Source organism: Sabethes cyaneus, chromosome 1, assembly GCF_943734655.1.
Source record: "Sabethes cyaneus chromosome 1, idSabCyanKW18_F2, whole genome shotgun sequence".
Classification (NCBI taxonomy): domain Eukaryota; kingdom Metazoa; phylum Arthropoda; class Insecta; order Diptera; family Culicidae; genus Sabethes; species Sabethes cyaneus.
This window is the reverse complement of record NC_071353.1, coordinates 14,082,952-14,105,295: the sequence shown is the minus strand read 5'-3', so window position 1 is coordinate 14,105,295 and position 22,344 is coordinate 14,082,952. Positions and strand designations below refer to the sequence as shown.

At 39.2% G+C, this 22,344-nt stretch overlaps 1 protein-coding gene across 4 annotated transcripts in view; it reads left to right on the top strand.

Annotated features, from left to right (window-relative positions):
* Positions 1 to 322: 322 nt before the first annotated feature.
* Positions 323 to 22,344, top strand: part of LOC128737044 (atlastin) — a 41,849-nt gene continuing 19,827 nt past the window's right edge. Inside the window, exon 1 of one of the 4 annotated variants that reach the window (XM_053831595.1) lies at positions 323 to 451. The gene's annotated coding sequence lies outside the window, so the exon portion shown is untranslated. Of the gene's footprint in view, positions 452 to 557; positions 1,098 to 12,513; positions 12,813 to 22,344 lie in introns of those variants that run through there. The other 3 variants (XM_053831618.1, XM_053831611.1, XM_053831602.1) reach the window with 3 other exon arrangements.

Sequence of the window (22,344 nt, the reverse complement as noted above, 5' to 3'; positions counted from 1 at the left end):
AGCGCGTTGGACGAACATGAATTCACCAACATTTTCGGTCAACATGTACGTACGTGTATGGGGGCCTTAAGAATTAATCCAATGTCGCACGTCGATTATTACAGTTTTCAACTGCAACAGCAAAATAGTGGAAAAAAGGGAAAAGTTCATTCCACGCGCGTGTTGTCTGTATAGTTTGTGGCGTTGAAGCGTCACTCGGTCGTCACATGTGCAAACGCATAAAAGTTGGCACAAACGGTTGCGCCTGATGGCCGCGGATGACATGACAGCAACTTTTGCGTCGTTGTCGTTGCCTTGCTTGCCTCGTCGCAGAAACATTCAATTCAATCAGTGTTCTCGTCGTCATCGCCATCTGTAAGATCATAATTTTATTTTTTTTTTTGTGTGAGACGAAGCTGCGGATTATTCTGTTTGTCGCGATTGAAATCAGAAGCTCTTCAAAAAAATTACGGTAATTATTTCCAAGGTGTGGTTATTAGCTGATATAGATAGCAGTCATTTGTGTTCGAGCAAAATGTTCGCTTGGTGTAAAGCTAGGTGAAAAAGGAGGTTCATTTTTTCGCCCTGGCTCGGATTGCAACACCTCATCAAAGCAACCGTGTGAGAGCGATCGTGCAAAATAAGGAGTGTGTGCGATGTGCAGTTTTGTCGAACATAATGTTCCTTCAGTGAGCGAGCTCTAATGTCTTTCGGTATTCAATCCAAGCTGGTTACGTAGTAGCTCGGGTCAACGCGTTTATTATAAGTGACATCAATTTGTTCGTGCGGATTTTGGTGGAGAATCTGTTTTTGACTCAAATCCAAAGGTCACTGTGCTGATAGCAATCATTGTACTGCTTTTATCCTTAGCTATTATCAACTAGTGAGATAACAGAATGTAACCCACGGTGGTGAGAGGTAGCAGAGAGGCACTACCTATCAAAGCAACCCAGAATAAGAGTTTCTGTGATGTGATGTGAAGTGATGTGCTGACGCGTCATCCAGCAGAAATCGTACTTAGCACGGTGTCTAACCAAGGTGGCAGTGTGTATTTTTACTGAATTGCATGTAAATTAAAAAAAACTAATCACCAATTAAATACAGAGCTCGAAACAACCGTAAGTAAGCAGAATGGGTATTTACTATTTTTGGGAAGTTTTGTTATGGTAACATTGCGCAAACTCCTGCAATCAAAAGGGACCTATCACTTACGTTGATTTATTGTGTTTGGATTTTCATTGGACTCTTATTGTGAAACACAGCAAACAAAGACTTTTCGGGCACCGAATTCGTAATGATTGGATCGTTTAGTTTTGATAGCAGTTATGTTGAACGTAAGTGCAAACTATACAAGTCACAGGCTCAACATACTAGTGCAATGGTATTAAGTTGGGAAACAGTGATTAGGTAATTGAAACCCTTCTAACATACCAAAGATAAAGACACTGATTCTGAATTCTGATACTAGTTCTCTTATCCGTCTTTTCGGGTCTCTGAATCAAACTTCTAACAAGTTTTTATGTCACTATTCACTAAGGATTGTTTATAAAATATATTGAAGTAAGTAGACGTCAATGGCAAATAGAAAAGAAATTAGGCTTTACCCAATGGGCCGTATGAATAAAACAGGTTGCTTTGCTTTTACCGTTTAAATCGTATGGGAGCATTTGCTCTAACTCTTTTATCCATACGGCCTAATGTGAACTTTTATCAAAGCAAACTGCTGCGTTGTTCCGATTTTATGACTTTTCTTAAATTAGCTAGTTTCCATTTTTCTCTCTCCAAGACAATGACCAAGACAGCCTCCTGCTTGGTTTCGAGCTACGATGCTGGTCTAAAAAGCTGGTCGTCGTATGTTCGAATCTAAGCCTGGAGAGCCTTTTAGAGTCAAAAGGATCGTAGCATGTAGCCCCGCAATTGTCCTGTACCCTAATAGCTGGCTGCAAAGTCTGCTGAGAGCAGGTCAAGTTTCAAAAACGGAATGAAGCTCCTCTAGGCTTTGCTTTGCTTTGACTAAATCACTTCGCTTGTTTTTTCGTATTCATTTACTCAAATAAAATTTTATGGATTATTTGATATATTCGCATTTTTTGTTCTAAATTAAAAAAGAATAGAAAAACAAAATTAAACTGACAACATGATAAGATTGTGTGTCTAAAAATCTATGAAAGTATGTGGGCAATTAAGTTTAGAGGTATTTAAACGTGATTTTTTTTTTCAAAATCTGAGAAAAATGGAGACTGCAAGGCGGATTGATCAACATCGGAAGAACAATAATATTTGTAACGACTTTATTTGCTTGACTTTATGTGAAACTTATCGAATTGTTTTCGAAAGGTACCTAATCATTTGAAGAATGGATTTATTATATTCATTGTAACGATATTAACGTGAAACAAGTCTTACTAACATAAACATTAGAAATTGCTGACAATATCATTTGCAAAAAATTCTTTAAAATTCTTTTATCCCTCTCCGTCCCATAATAGCACAGGTGAACAGGTGGAAAAAATGAACGATTTGACGAATTGCTTATTGATAGCTTTTTCAGATGACCAAAAACGGTAAACCACCCAAACACTCTTGGGACAGTGAGGGCTAAAAATGTACATATAGAACTTGTGTTTCCTGCTGGAGATCTCAATTGCGTCGGACAGCTAGTAAAAATGATTAACTGTACAATGTGTTTTTACTTTTTAACATGTAGTTTTAGTCTTTATCTGTCGGTCTTTCTCTAAGAGTTAGATTTCTCTCGATCATGTTCTTGTTCTCGATAAAGTAGTTACAAGCGCAAAAGGGCAAATTGATTTCCTGTTATTTACTACCATCTAGTGCGCATCGGAACGGACTAATCGCACTGAGCTCCGACTCTAAATGTGTTATTAGCGAGCACCTATCACGAAAGGTGTTTATAATGATACCCTCTTCATTTACTTTGTCGAACTGAAAGAAGAAATGCCAAACAACTTGCCTTGTTGGTTGACTCGCTTGAATACACGAACGAGAAGCCGCACGCGAGCTGCGGGCGCATGTGTACAGTGGCTATGACGTCGCATTAGAGGTGTACGATTGGTAATTACCGTACCGCTTCGATATTCGGTCAGATGTCAGTGAAATCGTAAAATTTAGGAAGCTCTTAAAATATACTTTCTAACAAACTAGAAAATTGGTTGCACCAGTTTCATTTCCTCGATCTCCTGGCGGTATCTGTGAAAAATGCAGAAACATATTGGTTCTGTGGCTGTCCTGTGCTCTGATGCCCGCCCGCGGGGTCGAGTCTTGGAGAGACGTTGAAGCCCAGAGCTTTACAGCACTAGCTCTTTGGTCTCGAGGGTTGGAAGGCGGGTGAGTCTCTATATTTTGAAGGTTCTGTCGACTACCGCGAACGTCCAGCTTGTGCTGCACTCAATTTACTTTGTATCGTGGGACAGTACATGAATGCTAAGGGGATGAAAGATTAAATTTGCCCTGATAAGTTGATAACCACTAATGCTCCGAAATTTGTCTTGCCTATTGGTTCATTTGTGGTTGTTTGTGTTGGAAAATTGAAAGCGGGCGCGCGGTTGAAGACCGGTGTCAGGCGGGGCTGACGAATCCTCCGCTTCTTCACTATACCACATATTGCAACTCAAGTGGTACAAAAAGTCCAAAGCACATTTACGAATTCGACCTATCATTTTTCTTCTCATTATCATCATCATCATCATCATTATATATCATCATATTATATTGAAAATATGACATTCCGGCCTTTGGCACAAAGATCTTAGAGTCAGTTCGTGGAGTCCGCGCAGGGCCGGAACGCCTCCGCCTGCGGGTATAGGCGTTACGGCTATGCTTGGGGCTCTACCTGTGTTTTAGTGGGCGACATTGCCTGTCTCGTCATGTAGATTTAATGTTTGAGGTCTCCCTGACACTTTGTTGACATCACAAAAGAACCCAGCGCAGAGTTTTATACGCTATTAAGCGACCAGTTGGATAACCCGAAAAAAAGGAAAAAAGGAAAGGAAATCTTGGAGAAATTCTTTGATGCTAACATGCGAAACCAACAATACACTAATATTTGCAAGATTACAGAAAACCCTTATAAAAATCACACATCATCACAGGTAATCTTAATTATCAAATTGTACGGAATTTCTCTCAGAGTCCAATAGACCAGACAATCACAAATTGAGCACGTTCTGATAGATGGTCGGCACCTTTCAAACATCATCGACGTCAGAACCCATCCGGGCGTTAACATTGATTCGGATCACTGCCTAGTGATGGTAAGGATACGTCAAAAACTATCTGTTGTGAACAACATACGATACCGGCACCCGCCACGGTATAATATAGCGCGATTGAAGCAACCGGATGTTGCCCAAAACCCCTCTTGAGGACTGTTAGAATGCCGTGAAAACAGCTATCAACAGCGTAGCGGAGAACGTCCTAGGCCGTGTGGCACCGAATCGACGTCACGATTGGTTTGACGAAAAATGCCAGCAGGATATTGGCTAAGAAGAACGCAGCGCGGGTACAAATGCTGCGTAGAGCCACCCGTCAGAACATGTTAAGCTATACAAACAGATGCGGAGACAGCAAACTCTACTCTTCAAAGAGAAGAAGCGCCACCAAGAGAAGAAGGAGCGCATAGAACTCGAGCAGCTGTACCGCTGCTGTAACTGTACTGGAGGTATCTTGACTGACGACCGTGCGGTGATCGAAAGGTGGAAGCAGAACTACTAATACCTGAATGGCGTGCAGACGGAAGACCATGATAGCGGAGGAAGTGACCACATTGGTGCAGCAAGCAACGAAGATGTACCATCCCCATCGGTAAGGGAAGTTAAAGAAGCCATCCAGTGGCTGAAGAACAAGAAACCGGCGGGAAAGGATGGCATTGGAGCGGAACTTATTAAAATTGGCTCGGACAAGTTGGTCGGCTGTCTATCAACTGATTGTCAAGATTTGGGATACGGAACGACTACCGGAGGAGTGGAAAACCGGGGTTATCTGCCCTATCTACAAGAAAGGCGATAAGCTAGATTGTGAGAACTCCCGAGCGATCACTATCCGGAATGCCGCCTACAAAGTGCTGTCCCAAATCATCTTCCATCGACTATCGCCAATAGCCAATAGATTTGTGGGAAGTTACCAGGCCGGCTTCATGGAGGGTCGGTCTACAACGGACCAAATCTTTACCCTGCCGCAGATGCTCCAGAAGTGCCGCGAATTTCGAGTCCCCACGCATCACCTGTTCATCGATTTTAAAGCCGCATATGATAGCGTAAACCGACAAGAGCTATGGAAAAATTTGGACGAATACGGCTTTCCGGGTAAGCTAACGAGACTTATCATGGCTACGATGGATGGGATCCAGTGCTGTGTGAGAATCTCGGGTCCATTCGAATCTCGCAGGGGACTTCGACAAGGAGATGGTCTTTCCTGCCTGCTATTCAACATTGCGCTTGAAGGTGTTATAAGATGAGATCGATCGCCGCGATGCGGGGCACCATTTTGAATAAATTCAGTCAATTTATCTGCTTTGCTGACGACGGTGATGCTGTTGGCAGAGGATTTGAGGCGGGTAATCGACGGGGATGAGTTCGAGGTAGTCAACGAGTTCGTACACCTTGGCTCACTGGCAACAGAGGACAACAATACCAGCCGTGAGATTAAAAGGCATATTTTCAACGGAAGTCGGGCCTACTACGGACACCACAAACACTTGCGGTCGAACAATCTGAGCCCCCGTCCAAAATGCACACTGTACAAAACGCTAATAAGACCGGTTGTCCTCTACGGGCACGAAACGTGGACATTGCTATTTCTCTCCACTGTACTCGGTTCTGTGCTGCTCGTCGCCAATTCGTTGAACGTCTCGACATGCGCAAGTCGGCTTCAACCTGATCGAGCCATCTAACACATTAGACCCTTCTATTCCTGGTGCCGGTGGGGTTCTTGAAGAGAACGGATTTCACTTCACAGTCGTTTGCCACCCTTGCGACGTGGCCGGCCCACCGTAGTCTCCCAACTTTCACCAGGTGTACGATGGGAATCTTTCCAAGGAGTAGTAGCCTGTAACTCATGGTTCGTACGCCTACGCCACTCTCCGCTATCTGTTTGTATTCCGCCAAATTTGCGGAATATCAAATTGCACAATAAAAATGGAACGTAAACGCTGGACAGAACAAAAAGTGATGGCAGTTAGAGGATGTAATAAGTCAAAAAGATGTATAACTCCGAGTGCAAAAGCCACTAAAAGCTCATAAAGAATCGAAATGAAAGCAGGGGTTGTATCGAACAAACAGTGTTCTAACATAATTTATAAATATTGTTCAGATTGCCGCTTAATAGTCTGGAAATAGGTCTGTACAATTATTCACAGATTGTCAGATTTTTAGTGACTTTCAGAATTATTTTTTGAAGTGGATTTGGAATTTTTTACAACATTATCTCCACATTGGTGATGATTGATTCTAATTTTCGGGTAAAACATTATCATGTATCTCGCAGACACACCGACAAGTCAGAAGAAACTCGTTCGGGAATTTATCCAACGCACCAAGTCATGTTCTCCTTAATCAGAATCGATTCAGTAAACGTATACAAAATCTCTAACCAGAGTAACCTTATTAGATCTAGTCAGAATTGGCTCGAAAGGTTCGGTAGATTTAGTAGAATCGCTACTTAAGTCTGTCTATCTTTTCAAATAAATAAAAGCAAACTTGACGATGTACGTTCCGCCATACCTCCGGAACGTCTGAACGGCTTCTCATTAAACTTAAAATGTATGTTCCTTGAGACAAGGGAATCAGCGCAGGTGGGTTGACAAATGGGCACAGAAATCTACGGGGATTCAATTGTGGTCAGTCAGCAGCACAAGCTTATGAACGAGCGTTGTCTCATTTTGCGGCCGTGAGGAAAAAATCAAGGTCGAACGATATTTTGTTGATTTTTATTTCTTCTTCTTCTTCTTTCTCTGCGTGGAACTGCGTTTTTGACAGCTCCGGTAGGGCTCAGTAACGATGACTATATAGCCCTGTGGTTTTCTATTCTTACGGAGCATTTTTCGTTTTGCGGGAGCATTAATAAACCATTGATGTTGAGTACCTTGTTTAACACCCGATACTTTGAGCAGTTTGCTTACTACCTGATGAGGTTTTATTTGAGAGAGCTAAAGTTAATCCTTTATAGTATTTAAACTTCGATTTAGATGTCCATCTTAGTTTCGTTTAAAAACTCACAGATTTCCGTGAAGTAGTTCAAATTTTTTGTGTTAAAAAGTTCAGTTAAGGTTTTAAATCTGCAATCAAATGTATACTTAGCGCGAATCGGCCCGAATCTGCTACAGTGCAGCACTATGTGTTCGCCGTTTTCCGGTTCATTGCAGGTTTCACAGTTTTCATCGTCGGTAATACGCATTTTGGCTTTCCAGTATTTTGACCAGTCGTGCCCGGTGAGCAACCTGTTCAACAACCTAGTTTGTTGATTATTTAAATTTTTGTGGAAAAACCATGATTCTTTTTCTATAGTATTTTGAAATTTATAGAAGGTCTGTCCCTTTGTCGCGGAATATTCTCGATACCAGTCATTTGTTTTGTCATACATTTTTCGTTTGAATATATCGTAAGCATCGTATAATAAAATGCTGTTTGATATGGTTCTAGTTTCAGTTACACCAAGTTTAGCTAGTTTGTCTGCAACTTCGTTCCCTAAAATATTGACATGACTTGGTACCCATTGAATAGTTGTTTTCAAAACACAAGCCTTTGTGATTATTTGTTTGATTAACATTGGAATTAGATTACTTTGTAAACCGGTTTTTAAAATCTGACAGGCCGATTTTGAATCCGTATAAATCACGGCATTTGAGATTTGGCTTAGTTCTAGTAATTGGAGGGCTGTATCTATTGCGATTATTTCTGCTGTAGTAATACACGTTTCGTTATCTAGTTTGTATGAATATCTCTGCTTATTATAAGCATTGAATATTCCTATTCCACAACCATTAGTGTCTTTAGACGCATCTGTAAACACTGCTGGTCGGTTGTAGTATTTACCACGTATTAGTCCTAAAGCTGCCTGCCTCAATTCAACTGGATTTGTGTTGTTTTTCGACGTAGTCACATTTGGTAATTGTGTTTTAATTTCAACTTGGCAGGAGTTTTTGCCCATTTCAACTAACGGCGAAATCTTATCAAAAGTGGAGATCTCTTCTAAGTACACGGACTCTAAGTACGTGACCTGGTCTGTGACATTTTGTTCTCTAATCGTTATCAACTGTTTAGCTATTATATTTTGGTTACATATGTACCTGGCTATTTCTTTACAAGCAACGAAGTGGTGTCTAATTTCTAGCGGTTCTGTTGCTGCTATTGCTAACAATGAATTGATTGGCGTAGTCTTAGTACATCCTGTAATTTTACGTAAGCATTGATTATTTATCGTTTTAAGTATTTGTTTATTGGTTTTAGATGCATTGTTGTAAATCGGTGACCCATATTCTATTACACTTCGGAATATTGCTAAGTATATTTTTATCAAAGTCTCCGGGTGAGCGCCGAGTTTTACGCCACTTATGACTTTTATCATGTTTAATCGATCTATTATTTTCTGTTTTATGTTTTTAATGTTGATACCGAAACTTAGGAATCGGTCTAGGATTATGCCTAAATACATATGACATTTTACTGTTTCTATGTCTTCACCGTTAACTTTAACCGATAGAATGTTATTGCTGTTTTGGAACAAGATTATCTTTGTTTTTTGGGGGTTAACACTGAAGTTCAGTTCGGTGAGCTCGTTTGTCAAAATGTCTGCTTTTTCTTGAAGCTTTCGATTTAATGCTTCAAGCGTTTTTGCTTTAACTATGAGGCCGAAGTCATCTGCATACTGTACTAGTATAGTATCATCACTTGAAATCTTATGCAGAGTGGCTGTATACATATTGAATAAAGTTGGAGATAATACATCCCCTTGTGGCAAACCGTTTGATACCAAACGCGACAAGGTATTATCATTGGTTTCAAATATTATTTTTCTATTTCTAAGAAATTGAACGATCCACAGTGTAATTTCCTCAGGAACCCGGGCATGGTGTAAAACCCATTCTAGTATATCTGTTCTAACGGCATTGAAAGCGTTAGAGAGATCTAGGAAGAGTATTGCTGTTAACATTTTTTCTCTTTTATTAATTTTAATTGCGTTTATGACGAAATTTGTACATGAGATAGTTGAGCTACCCTTACGAAAGCCAAAAGATGTGTCCGGTATCAAATTATGGTCATTTAAATGTTGTGTTAGTTTGTCTAATACTGCTGAATTCATTATTTTAGTTAGTGTAGGAACTAATGACACAGGTCTTTTACCGTCAATAGAAGCTTGATCTTTATTCGGTTTCGGTAACGCAACTACTTTGATCGTTTTTAGAGACAATGGGAGGTGGCATTCCTTCCATATTATATTCAATAGTTTTATTATTCCGACTTTGATTTCAGGTTTTAATTCTTTGAGTAATGTATATGAGATCTTATCATTACCAGGGGCACTGTTTTTCTTTTTCCTACAAATTATGCTATTAAATTTTTCAAAATTTAATAGGTCGTAATTTATTCTAAAACGCGACGCGGAGTTGTAGTACGGTTCATGTGGACCGAAATGCTTAGCGAGGAAGGTTTCAGCCAAGTCCGGATCCTCTTGTAAGAGATTGTTAGTTTGAATTCTTTTTCGTTTGCCAGTCAACTTTCCAATTTTGAGCCACAATTCATTGGAGCTCATAAGAGGGTTAATTTCTTGTACAAAAGTTTGGAAACTATTACTTTTTGCTTCTTTTTTAATTTTATTAAATATTGCTTGTTTTTTCTTGAATACGATAAGATTTTCTATCGATGAACATTTGTTAAAGGTACTACGAGCTTTTTCTTTTCATCCCACGCTTTGGAGAGCTCTTCCGACCACCAATGCTTAGGGGTGCGCCTGTTTTTTATCCTGTTTTTATGGTGAATATCAGAAACTTGTTTTTGAAAATTCTCGATATCTGTAATGTCTCCCGCATCTAACTGATTTAAATCCTCTTTGATTTTTTTGTAATTATACGTAAATTGGGGTCTTTCTGCTACCGTTTTAGTAAATTCTATTTCTATTAACAAGTGATGGCTCCCAATACTATCATTCAGAGTTTTCCACGTAAACTCATTGAACAAGTTTGGTGTACAAAGTGTAAGGTCTATTGCTGTATTTTTTTTGTTAAATTGGATCGGCACAAAGGTTTTTGATCCATCATTAAGTAATATAATGTTATGATCATTTATTAAGTTCATGATTATTTTGCCCTTTACGTCGTTGAAGTCATTACCCCATGCTATGTGATGAGAGTTGAAGTCTCCCGCGATAAGAACTCTATCGAATTGTCTCAAATAACATAATAGATTATTCATATCCAATTCTAAGTCGGTTTTGGTAATTGAGGGACTAATATAAACTGAAACTAGAACCATATTCCATGTATAAACCTTAATTGCTATTGTTTGCATGAGCTCAGATGTTATTGGTAGATTGACTGCAGAATATCCAAAATTGTTTTTTAAAAAGATGGCACATCCACCATAATTATCTGATCTAGATCTTACAAATTTTTGGTATCGAGTAATATTATACTTACTAGTGTTTTCTAATTCCACGTTCGTCCATGTCTCTGAAACTATGGCTGCTGAATAGTCGCCCACCGTTAGAACGCGTTGTAATTCTTCTTTATTTTTCGTTAGGCTTTGAATGTTACACTGTAGCAGTTTGTAATGAGCCATTTTTAGAACACGAGTAGACTAGAGTTAAACTTTACTAAGTGGGCATCCATTTTATATGCAGACCTAAAATATGACAGAATCAAATTTAAAATGTTTTCTTGTGCAAGCTTTGATTTGTTCTTTAACTCCCTCAGTAACCTCAGGCATTTGTAGCAGATCTGTATAGAAGTTCATGAGTTCTCCTCGCACGCTACGAAAGGCAGCTTCTTGAGCATGCGTCTTTCCTTTTTCATACATCGCTTGTAATCTCTCTGTATAGGTAGTGGCATGTGGGTTAGCTAGACCGGTTCCGCGGGCCGCGTCGGTCTGTTTCTTTGTGGTTGATGTCGTTACTGTGGAGGTAGATGGAACTGCGCTGTCAAGTTTTGTATTTTCTTCATCAATCTTCTTCCTTTTTCCAGCGTTGTGATTTTGTTCTTGTGTTGTATTATTCTGAATCTTCGTCTTGTTGCTGTTATCGATTTGCTTATACCCATACTTTCCCGCTGTCATTTTGGCAAAACTTTCCGAAATTGTGGGATAGTCATCAGCATATGTCAAAAGTTCGTATCTGTTGCTTGATAGAGCGGGTGCTACCAGCTCTCTTGCTTCCACGTATGTAAGGTTTTGTCTAGCCATCAGTTTCTTTATTCCAGCTTCACGCTCTCGTGCTGGGCATTCTTCATCTATGCTTCGATGGTTGGAATTACGGCAATGCAAACATTTCACGTCGTTCTGACACTGACTGGAATTCTCGTCATGTACTCGGGAGCATCTCTCACATCTCTTCTTCGACTTGCAATTTGCAGATTTGTGTCCATAACGGTGACAGTTAAAGCACAATTCTGCTTTACGCACAAACGGTTGAACCTTAGCCGTGATTCCAAATAGCTTTATCTTCTCCGGTAGGTTTCGCGCTCTGAACGTCACACTTACACGATTTGTGGCTTCCTTCTTATTTTTTTCTCGATCCCATCGATTTAGTCTGTATACATTTTCCACCTGAACGTTGCTTTCGATTTCCTGCTTGATGTATTCTATGTCGATGTCAGAATCTACTCCATTTATCACTCCGGTTATGCAGACAAGATGGCGCGGTATGTATGCGATATAGCCTTTTTCGTTGAGAGATTTTTCTTTAATGAGAGAATTTGCTTGTATCCAAGAACGGAAAAATAGAATAATTTTGGATCTTCCAAGGTACTTCATATCATCTATGGAATTTCGATATGCCGGAATTTTCCTCAGCAATGCTCCTAGCGAGAACTTGTTAATGGGCTTTGCTTTGTTAAGTATTTCTATATAAATCCTATAGGGGCCTTCATCATTTTTCGTGTACAGGTATGTTTCGTGTTCGTCGTCCATTTTGTTTTCTGCGTTTCTAGCGTTTTCGTCGGGGGGCTCCGGTCCCCCGCCACCTGACGCCATTTTGAGGACACTCAATTACTTTTCTTTGTGGCGTGTTCTATCACTAATGGGTTTTAAAAAATGCACTATTTAACAAAAGACAACTTTCAAGACTATTGAGAACGTTTTTATATAAACCGAAAAAAAACTCGATAAGTAAGCCGCAACTAGCGCTCAGCACAACCGTCCGCAATGGCGTCTCCAGATCGAATGTGATTTTTATTTGGCACAAAATCAAAGATAAAACCAGATTACACTTGGCTCAAGCTTTTACTGCAAATAGATTCGAAATGTCAATCGTGTTTTGTCGCATTTCGTTCCTCTTCACACGGACGCTGCCCGTTAGTCTGTTCCGGTGATCGCCACCGTCCGGCTTTCGTGCCGATACGTTAAACCAATTGCAATATACACGTTTATATACCAGTCCCAGGTTCAGAGTCGGTGCCCTCGCAGCCAGTCAAGGTTGTACTCTCTACTACTCGGCTCTAAGCAGGGCTGAGGTTCGGTTCGATCGCGTTGTGATCCTTCTAAGTCGGCTCTACGTGTGCTCGTTCATATCGATGTCGTTTACAAGTGGTAGTGCAGTGATGCTGCTCGTACGAAAATAGTCATTTTTCACGGGGCCGAGGATCGTGCTTCAAGGGCTTCCATTCCGGGGTGAGTTCGATCCATGGTTTCAAGTGGTGGTTTCTATTTCGACCTTCCTTTTCGAGTGTTGTCGATTGATCGAATCAATATCAAACGATTATTGATCGTCGAATCTATGGCTGCTATAATGGTTATGATACTTTGTTCGACCGAAAGCGGCCTGAATTGAATGACAAGTGTCTTGCGCGTTGAGGTTGAATACATGATTGAAATTGCTGTACAAAACGTGACGGTCATAACATGACAGTACAAGCGCAGTCAGTGTCTTATCGAACCGGAGTGATAAGTCGATTTTTTGAGGGTGCATATGCTGATGGTCAGTTGGTAGCTGGTTAGATTAAACGCGATTATTTATTATTGGCGGCCGGGGTTTTGTGCGAATTGGAACCTGTACTCGACGCCAGCGGCAACAGGTATCAAAAATCGATTAGGCGTTGATTTGCGATAGCAAATAAAAAATAAAACAGGTGCTGAAACAATAGATTAGAAATGTTCATTAGAAACCGGTCAAGCGCAGTGTAAAAATGTAATTACCATGTTATGGCAATAGAATGGTAACAAGCTGTAGAATTGCCTCCTACACAAGCCTATACCTAAGAGACCTAGTTGCTTTGGTTCAAACATTGATTGCAAACAGCGGGCTCACAGTACAAACGTTCAGTGAGGATTCAAATGAAATTGAGCACCGCGTAGAGGTCGTATTTGTGAGCACCTACCGTTGCTGTGTGTAGTATTGTCGTCATCACCTTGCTATTAGCCACTGGCGTGAGTTGACCGAAAAAATGAATGAATCGTCTGATCAAGTCATATTTGCTGGTAATTGATGATGGATTACCTTTGTTCAGCAGCGTCAATTTCATAGCTGCAATCTAAGCAAAAGTCTTCAATTGTGTCCCAATATCCGGATGTACACGTGGGTGTTTTGTGTTAAAAAACGAACCGATTTGGATTATTTTTGTCATTTTCCGTCGGACTTCCTGTGATGTCAATCACCGACGCTTAAAGGCATAACTCTATAATTATCACAAAACTTTCTTTTACCTTGACGGAAAAGATCACTGTTAGTGTTGCTGCTTGTATTCGGTGTCGATTCGTACGAACGACAGGCTGTCTGTATGTATTTCAATGCAATGAAGCAGTAAGTGGGATGTGATATGCGGTTTGTCACCAGCTGTATCAACCGATCGGAATTGGTATATGTTCCTCTTTATTTATGATTGGAAACAGATTATTCCATTTCTTGCATGGTTTACTTCTAGCTTGTTCGTTAAGTTGTGTTTCACTAAAGTGGTCGATTCACACTTTTGTGAGCATTTCATTACCCATAGTCTAATGAGATCTCCATTAGTTTTTAAAATATTTTATGTAAAATGGAATAAGAGAACTTGATTGTTTGAAAGAGTAGTTATTATAATTTTAATTTTATACTTTAAATTAGTTTTTCTGAGACTCAGACATACATACGTATACTTCGTATGACGTAGATATATCCATAAAAGGAAAAGGCGATTCAGATTACCCAGGTATCGGACGGCAGATAAGGTGAGAGTTTGTCATCAGCATGACTTTGCATCAACGTGCTGGTGTCTGCAGTTCAATACGTTCATACGTGGATGAAAAGAAAGATACAAACAGCATTATACTTGTTGAAGTACAAACTGGTTGCCCCCATTGTCATGTGTTACTCCGTTTGGCGCTACTCTAATCTAATGCCCATTCAAATAATAGTGCATCCGGGTGTCTTTAGGCTTCTCTCAAATGAATATACAGTGGTAACCCGATTTTGTCACTCTCCGATTTTGTCACTCCCCGATTTTGTCACCCCCGATTTTGTCACGTTTTTGACCCGATTTTGTCACCCCCGATTTTGTCACGTTTTTTACCCGATTTTGTCACGCTTTTGGTTTATCAAAAGCTTAGTTTGAAAATCATTTTGAAACATGTCAAATGTGTTAAGACACTGTGAAAAGAGCTGTGTTGATTATCGTGGAGTTTTCACAAAAGTTGTTTCTTATCTCCACAACTATAATAGCTAGAAGGTCACTTTCTTTGGCAAAGTTCTTTATAATAATCTTCTCAAAAATTTTGTAGAACATTGTTTTGCTCTATCTCTTACTGCTTGAAAAATAAATTTTCTATCTTACTTTTAGGAGGATTAATCAAAGAATGGTTCATACCATAAGAAAGAGCTTTTCACGTTATGAAATTTCTATGAACATAGTTAACCAGTATAATCAACCATTTCGGCGCAATTAAAAAACGCGTGTTTTCATACCTGTGGGACTGCTGTGAACAGGTGACAAATGTCCAAATGTGAGAGGTAGATGGAAGTGCGAAATGTCCTAAAAGTGATCAGAAAGAAATATATGTAGTTCGTTCTAAGTTATCTGCAAAAAAAAAATTGAAAAAATTCCCGATTTTGTCACTGTCCCGTTTTTGTCACCCCTAAATTTATCCTGGGGGTGACAAAATCGGGTCATTACTGTATTAGGTGTATTATGATTTGCTGCATATAAAAAGTTAAGTGAGGCGGCGTTGGGTATGTGAACACACGTGCAATATAGGATGTCTTTGAAGTCGTAAAAAGCCGTTGCTGTCAATAGTAAATAAATCACTAGAACAATGGGAATTTCCTAATGCGTGGAAAACATTACTAATTGTTCCACTTCTCAAAGTTTCTAATTCGAAAAGTTCGCAGAAAAAAAGATGGAAAAAATAGATGAACTCCTCGACGAACAGCAAGCTTTTGAGACTATTGAAAGAGTGAAACTGATAAGAATGTTAAGCAAATTTGGAATAGGAGCTATGGTTCTAAGCAGATTTGAAAAGTTCCTAACGCCAGTTGATAACATGCAATGGGATGGTGTCTGAGCCAGTCGGTTTTAAGTTTGGTGTTCCGTAAGGCACTGTGCTAGGACCATTTATTGTTTATATTGTATTTAAACGACATAAAAGAAACGACAACTGTTGCCGACGTGAACCTGTTTATGGATGATACAGTGATGTTCTTTATTGCTGACAGAATTCAAGAAGCATACTCCTTGAGTTGGCGAGAACAGACATAAAAGAATGTTGAATGTAAAAAACGAAATTCATGGTTAGGTGTGCACTTTGTCGAGTTCATAGTAATCTAACCACCGTAAACAATAATAGATCTTCATTTTAAATATTGTGCGTCAGTTATATTTTTGGTAAAAGACCAGCAGAAAATTCTTTCAGTCAATTTCAATTCATTCAAAACAAGGCAATGTGACCTATTCTTGGCTTTGATCGAGTAACATGAGGCAGTGTATGTAATGGTGAGCAATTGATCGGAGATCCTGTAGGCTTGTACGTGCGTGGTTTTCAAAATAAACAATGGTCTGACGCCAACTGCCTAACGGAAAACGTGAGATCATACGGTTGAGACGTGCATTCTTATAACCCAAGGCGAGCATCTGATATTCGCGTACCAAGATGCAGGATGATTACAACGCATCGTTGTTTATCAAAAGTTTAAAAGCTTTCGGTAACCTACGTAGAGGACTAAAGATAGAAACAAATCTGACGACTTCAGAGAAAGAATGTTTGAACTTGGTGAAATCAGAACAATTGTAATATTGTCGGCAACTAAGCGTGAAAATCTTCGAGGATGGCGGTGACGGCTGACGAGGCATTGGTCATGAGAGTCGATGGTTCTTCGATTCGGTACACGTCTCACTGAGTGTGTGCCTAAATGAATAATATTGGGTTTACCTTAGACGGTATGTTTACGTTGAAGATGATGATGTTGATATTGGCTGGTTGGCTAAGCTGTCGCTGGAAGCATAAATACAAAAACCGAAAAAGAGAAAATCATATTCAAAGTTCAAAACTGATTTTACTAAAATTATTTAGTTTTGATATTACTATTTGTTACTTTTTGCGAAAATATTTAAAAACACACTACTGGTGGTGCAAAGTGTCTTCAAATGTTTTTTGAGTTTTTCTAGTATAAAAGGATTGCACCAAATATTCCAGAAGAGGGAGTTGACTGGGAAAGAATCGTCAGGTAGGGGGACGAAGAAAGTTAGTATGAATGTATGTTTCGTCATAACTCCGGCACTTTTGGACTGTTCTTCATTAAACGTTGTTTGTCATACACATGTATTTTGGCATAAAAGAATCAGTGCAGGGAGGTTGACAAAAAAGGTTCTAACAGACGCGTGCAGAGCGCTATATCTCTGCATTTTAGTGTTGATAGGAGGAAATGCTTATCACACTTCATTGTGCCTGATTTTTAATTACAGGTTAGGTATAATAAATTAAAGTTTGTCACGAGGTTATCAAGCCACCGTAAATCTCGCATGTGCATAATATTTCTCGATATAAATTTTCAAACTATGGTTCATTATGTAGTACCATTACCATTATATTTCATTTATAAAAAAGTTGTATTTTTGATCTTAATTTTCTTAATTACTGGCTTTACACAAAAATTTCCGAATATCCAGGTTGGTCTCATACAATCGGTGCTTACATACTGAGAATCTTTTCGTATGGTAATTTAGCATCGTTTGCTATCGTGTCTCGCTCGTTGCATTTTTCCGACAGCGGTTGTTTTAGAACGTCATTTTGAATTCATTTGAGCACACTTAGCAATGGTGAGTTTACAAACCGCAACCTTTTTTGAAATCTTATAAACTTGCATTTTAATCGTGAAATCGGTTACCTAGGAACATCGCGCGTTATTTCTTAAGCAAGTTCTATGATCGAAGGATGCCAAGAGGTATCTCGCGCAGTCAATGTTTTCGATTTAATTGCCAAAATAAACCCGTTTGTCTCAGGGCAGCTTTCGTGCATAGCAACAAATGTGTATCGGTATTTAATAACTGACCGCGCGCGATTTCGAACGAATCGAATATGTTGATAGCACATAACTTTCGGTGCGGTAAACTGATTTCTCATAGTTTTTTCCTATATCGGTATGTCAGATCTCCACTACCTGTTTCTTTAGGGCCACGTAACCAAAAACGTCCTCAAATCGTACGCCAGCTCGAATGACAGTGATCCCTGCCTCGGTGGATCCAGATCAATTCGTTTCTACTAACAACAACTCCTTCCTGTGACACTTGTGGATGATGCAGAGGATTCCTCAGTCTCTAGTAGCAGCAAGTGTCGGACTAACATTCCTTTCCCTCCCAAATTGACCTGCATGGGCGTGGCCAGCTTTGCTATTGATCATCACAAAGAATTAGATCACCAGAAAATGCACACTGAAAATGATCTGCTACTCCCAAGCATCATTCTGGTTCTTTGTGCAATTTTAGCTGATCTAGATCAATCGCGGGCAACTCACGGGCGATCAAACTATGCTATGCTATGCTATTTAAAATAATTCATACCCAACATACGTTAGGTTAAAAAATTTGAAATATGAAAGTTCAACCTTTTTTTTGACCGAATATTAAGACGAATATTAGTTTCACCAAATAATGCAATAATTGTATTCACCCGTTAAATTTTACTATTCGGTGCAACCCTCATATAAACACAATTTTTTAATTTCACATTTTTAAAATATAGGGCCTGGTGGGGCAAGACGGGTCACCTAAGGAAAGTACCCGGTGCGTTTTTCTACGAATTCAATTTTACCGCATTTTAACCGCATTTCAAGGTCAAGACTAAAAACTTGAGATTAGTCTATTACATAGGAACGGAGCCTTCCTTCGGAAACCCGCGCCGAGAAACGCGGCTAACACACGCTGACAGACGAACAACGTCACGTGCAGTACCTTGCAAGTCGTAAGGGCCGGCACAGTGTCGTCGTCCCAAAAGTAAATAGTAGTTAGATTAAAACTTCTCGCTCGGTGGTAATCTGCAATTGATGCAGGAAGCGGCACAATATGTGTCGATAACACAACCAACACGCGTAGCTATCCTTGAGAAGTGGATTTTGCGGTCTCCTTTTGTCCAGCGCCTCTATGGTTCAAAGGTACAAGTACCAGCGAACCACATGCCCTGGAGGGTGTTGTGGGTTCGAATCCGGTTGTAATCTCAGATTACAGCTTGGTTCGACTCATGCACCTACCAGCATTGGACAAAAGGTAGGAGTCAAAATGACTACTTGTCAAGCATAGCTACCAATACCCCCCCCCCTTCCTTTCCGCTCTTCCCTTCCCTTCCGCTTCCTTCACCAAAAAATTTTCATTTTCTTTCCCCTACCGTCCCTGCATCAATTGTAGAACCATCGTTTCAAAAAAATATTAATATATATGTATGACCGCATTTCAAGGTCAAGACTAAAAACTTGAGATTAGTCTATGTTATTTTTGTTTTAAGTTCTTAAAAAGTATGGGGCAAGACGGTCAAAAAGGCGGGGCAAAATAGGTCACATAACAAAAAGCGAATTTTTTTATCGAAACCCGTTATTCATTGTTGCTACAGAAAAACGGCTTATATATTTCAAAATTGGCGACAAAAATAAATTAAGGAAAACAAAATAATTATATCAAACAAAAAGTGAAATGTCGGAAAACTAACCTTTTGCCGCATTAACTGTTTTGAGGATAAAATATATGCCGGGCCTGCTAAAAACTAGTCACTTATTTAATAACAACAATAAAGAAACTCAAAAATATAGATATATGGACAAACATAGGGTGCCACACAAGTCTTTATCAATGTGACCCATCTTGCCCCTATTGAGCTGGTAGAACAAAATATAAGTTTATTTAAAACTTTTGTAGTATCTAACAAATTTTGTTATACTATGTTGTTTTAGAAATGATAAAAGCACACAGAAAACATATTGCTTTTTTTTCTGCTGAAGAAATATTGGATCTGCCTCGTTTTGTATCGTTTCATGTATCGCGTAAGAAATGAAGCGATTTTACATTCAAATATTTCTATCGAAAACGAGTAAAAGATAAGTTACGAATTATGATGATTATAAGAGAACATTACTTCAGGTACTATATGAAAAAATCGTTGGCTTGGATTCAGCTAAAACTTACATGCTAATGCAACTGACCTATCTTACCCCGTGACCCGTCTTGCCCCACCTTACCCTATATTGATTTATGACGTCATACTATCAAAAATGACAAAATGTAACATAAGACAGTAACGCTTCCATCAGCATACAGAGGTTCGGTTTCGGTTTCGAAAAAGTGCGGACATTAGCTGTTGGGTAAAAAATGCGTAATTTTTCAAGGGTTCAAGGGTCTTCGGAGAAGTTTAATAATATTATTTAGTATAGCACATCTTTCTGCACTCTAATGACCGAACTTTTATTTTTTTTTAAATAATTTCCAAAAAGTTTTCTTCAAAATGTTGCAGAATACATTAAAATAAGCAACTTTGCTGAATATAGTAACTATCTATCGCTTACCGGTTTCGTAATATAATGATGTGTTAAAAAAGAGCACTTGAAAATCAATTAGGCTCAATAATTTTGCACACGATTTTTTTATTGCTTTCGAGAGTTCTACAAAGTTATTCACTATGTTAAAATACAAATTTTCTTCGAAGATTGTTTGTCACTAGGACGCATATTTAATAAGTTATCTATACATATCAAAATGGATTTCTGTCTGTCGGTATGTTCCTTATAGAATCGAAAACTACTGAACCGATCGGAGTGAAAATTTGAATGTAGGCGTGAAAATTTGCATTGTAGGATTTTTGGGGCCGAGGAAGGTTCTTATGATGGTTAGAGACCCCTCCCCCACTAAGAGGGAGGGCTCCCATCCAAATGAAACACAAGTTTCTGCATAACTAGAGAACTAATCAAGCAAATGGAACAAAATTTTACATGTGGTTTTTGGAGACAAAAATTTTTTCTATGGTGAATTGAGACCCCTCCCCATTTTAGGAGGGGGGGGGGGCTCGAATACAAATGAAATACAAATTTCTTCATAACTCGAAAACTAATTAATCAAATGAAACCGTATTTGGCATGTGGGTGTTTTTGGAGGCATGAATTTTGTCTATGATGCATTAGGGCCCCTCTCCCTTTTTAGGAGGGGGGGCCCCCATACAAATGAAATACAAATTTCCTCATAACTCGAGAACTAATCAAGCAAATGGAACCAAATTTGGCATGTGGGGGGTTTTGGAGGCATGATTTTTTTAAATGATGGTTTGAGACCCCTCACCCCTGTGGTAGGAGGATAAGGACTCTCACACAAATGAAACATAAATTGCGTAACTTAAAAACTAATCGAATTCGAAAATTTTTAGACTTTTTCATAAAGCGGGGGTAGCCTCCAGGTTTTATGTACAGCACAGTTTCATTTTTGGCAATAGGAAGTTTGTCGGGTCTAGTAAAATATATATAAAAAGCAATTCGGAACATTAAAAAAAAATTTTTTTACTGCTCATTCATGCCGTGGTTCGTATTTGTATTTCCTTCATTAAACGTTACTTGACTCAAGATATGGGGAGCAGAAACGGTCTGTTAAGAGATCCTTCAGATCGTTCATTTCGCGTTTGCAGTCTAGCGAATTTACACGTTCACACGATCCAATTGCTGTTTGTGGATGCTATACAGAGGTGTCCAAACAATTTCTGCGTATTCCACACTAGGTCGTACCAGAGCTGTATACAGTGTCACAATTGTATAGGGATCATCAAAATCTTTTGCATAACGTTTTACTAAACCGAAAAATGAGAAGGCTTTCGAAATCACTACATCGATGAAGTCAGTTTATTGTTCATAATCACTCCCAGGTCGCGTATTGTGACCGATCGTTGTAAACCGAAATCTATGCGGTAGTGTTGTATGACATTAATTAGCTTGTGTGAGAAAGTCAAAACGCTACATTTCGAAGTATTAATCATCAAACCATATCTTTCACAAAACGTCTTAAAGTTATCCCGGTCAGCCTGCAGCTTGCAGCGTCAATACTGTTCTTCACCGGGAAAACATTTTCGCATCATCGGTGTACACTAGTACGATGAACGCATCATTGACGTAGTCAGGTAAATCGTTCATTAAAACAATGAAGAACAAAGTTCCAAGGTGACTTCCTTGTGGAACTCCAGAATTTACGTGAAAGGTTTCATTAACATTAACGGCCTCCCCTTGTTATTTCTTGACTTGTTCATTGTTAAGATGCTGAAGACGAAGCGCACGGTGCCTTACTTTGAATCTGTTATGTCAACTATTGTAGTCCCTCTTACGATCTTTTCTCAATCGGTTGTGGATTAGTTTTTTCTCGCGCATAAATCTGAGTTGAACAGCTCAGGATGACAGTCGCTTTTCGTTGCTGTCAAAGGTAATCTAGAACAGTTTCCCACTATCTCCTAATATACTGTGTAGTATTATCAAGTTATAGCCGAACTATTCTCAACTATTATCAGGTTGTAGCCGAAATACGCGTATCTGTGAAGGTCGCATAAGGTACAGCTTAATAAAAATGATATTTTCCATATTTTTCTCGTTTACTCGCTGAAATTGTTTGTGCTGAAATTTGTTGAGCAGAGAACTGAAAACTGCAAAACAATATTAATTGTGCAATCCATCGGATGCGTTTCATACTAAAGCACAATTTGTTTATTTATATATTTGTTTACTGTA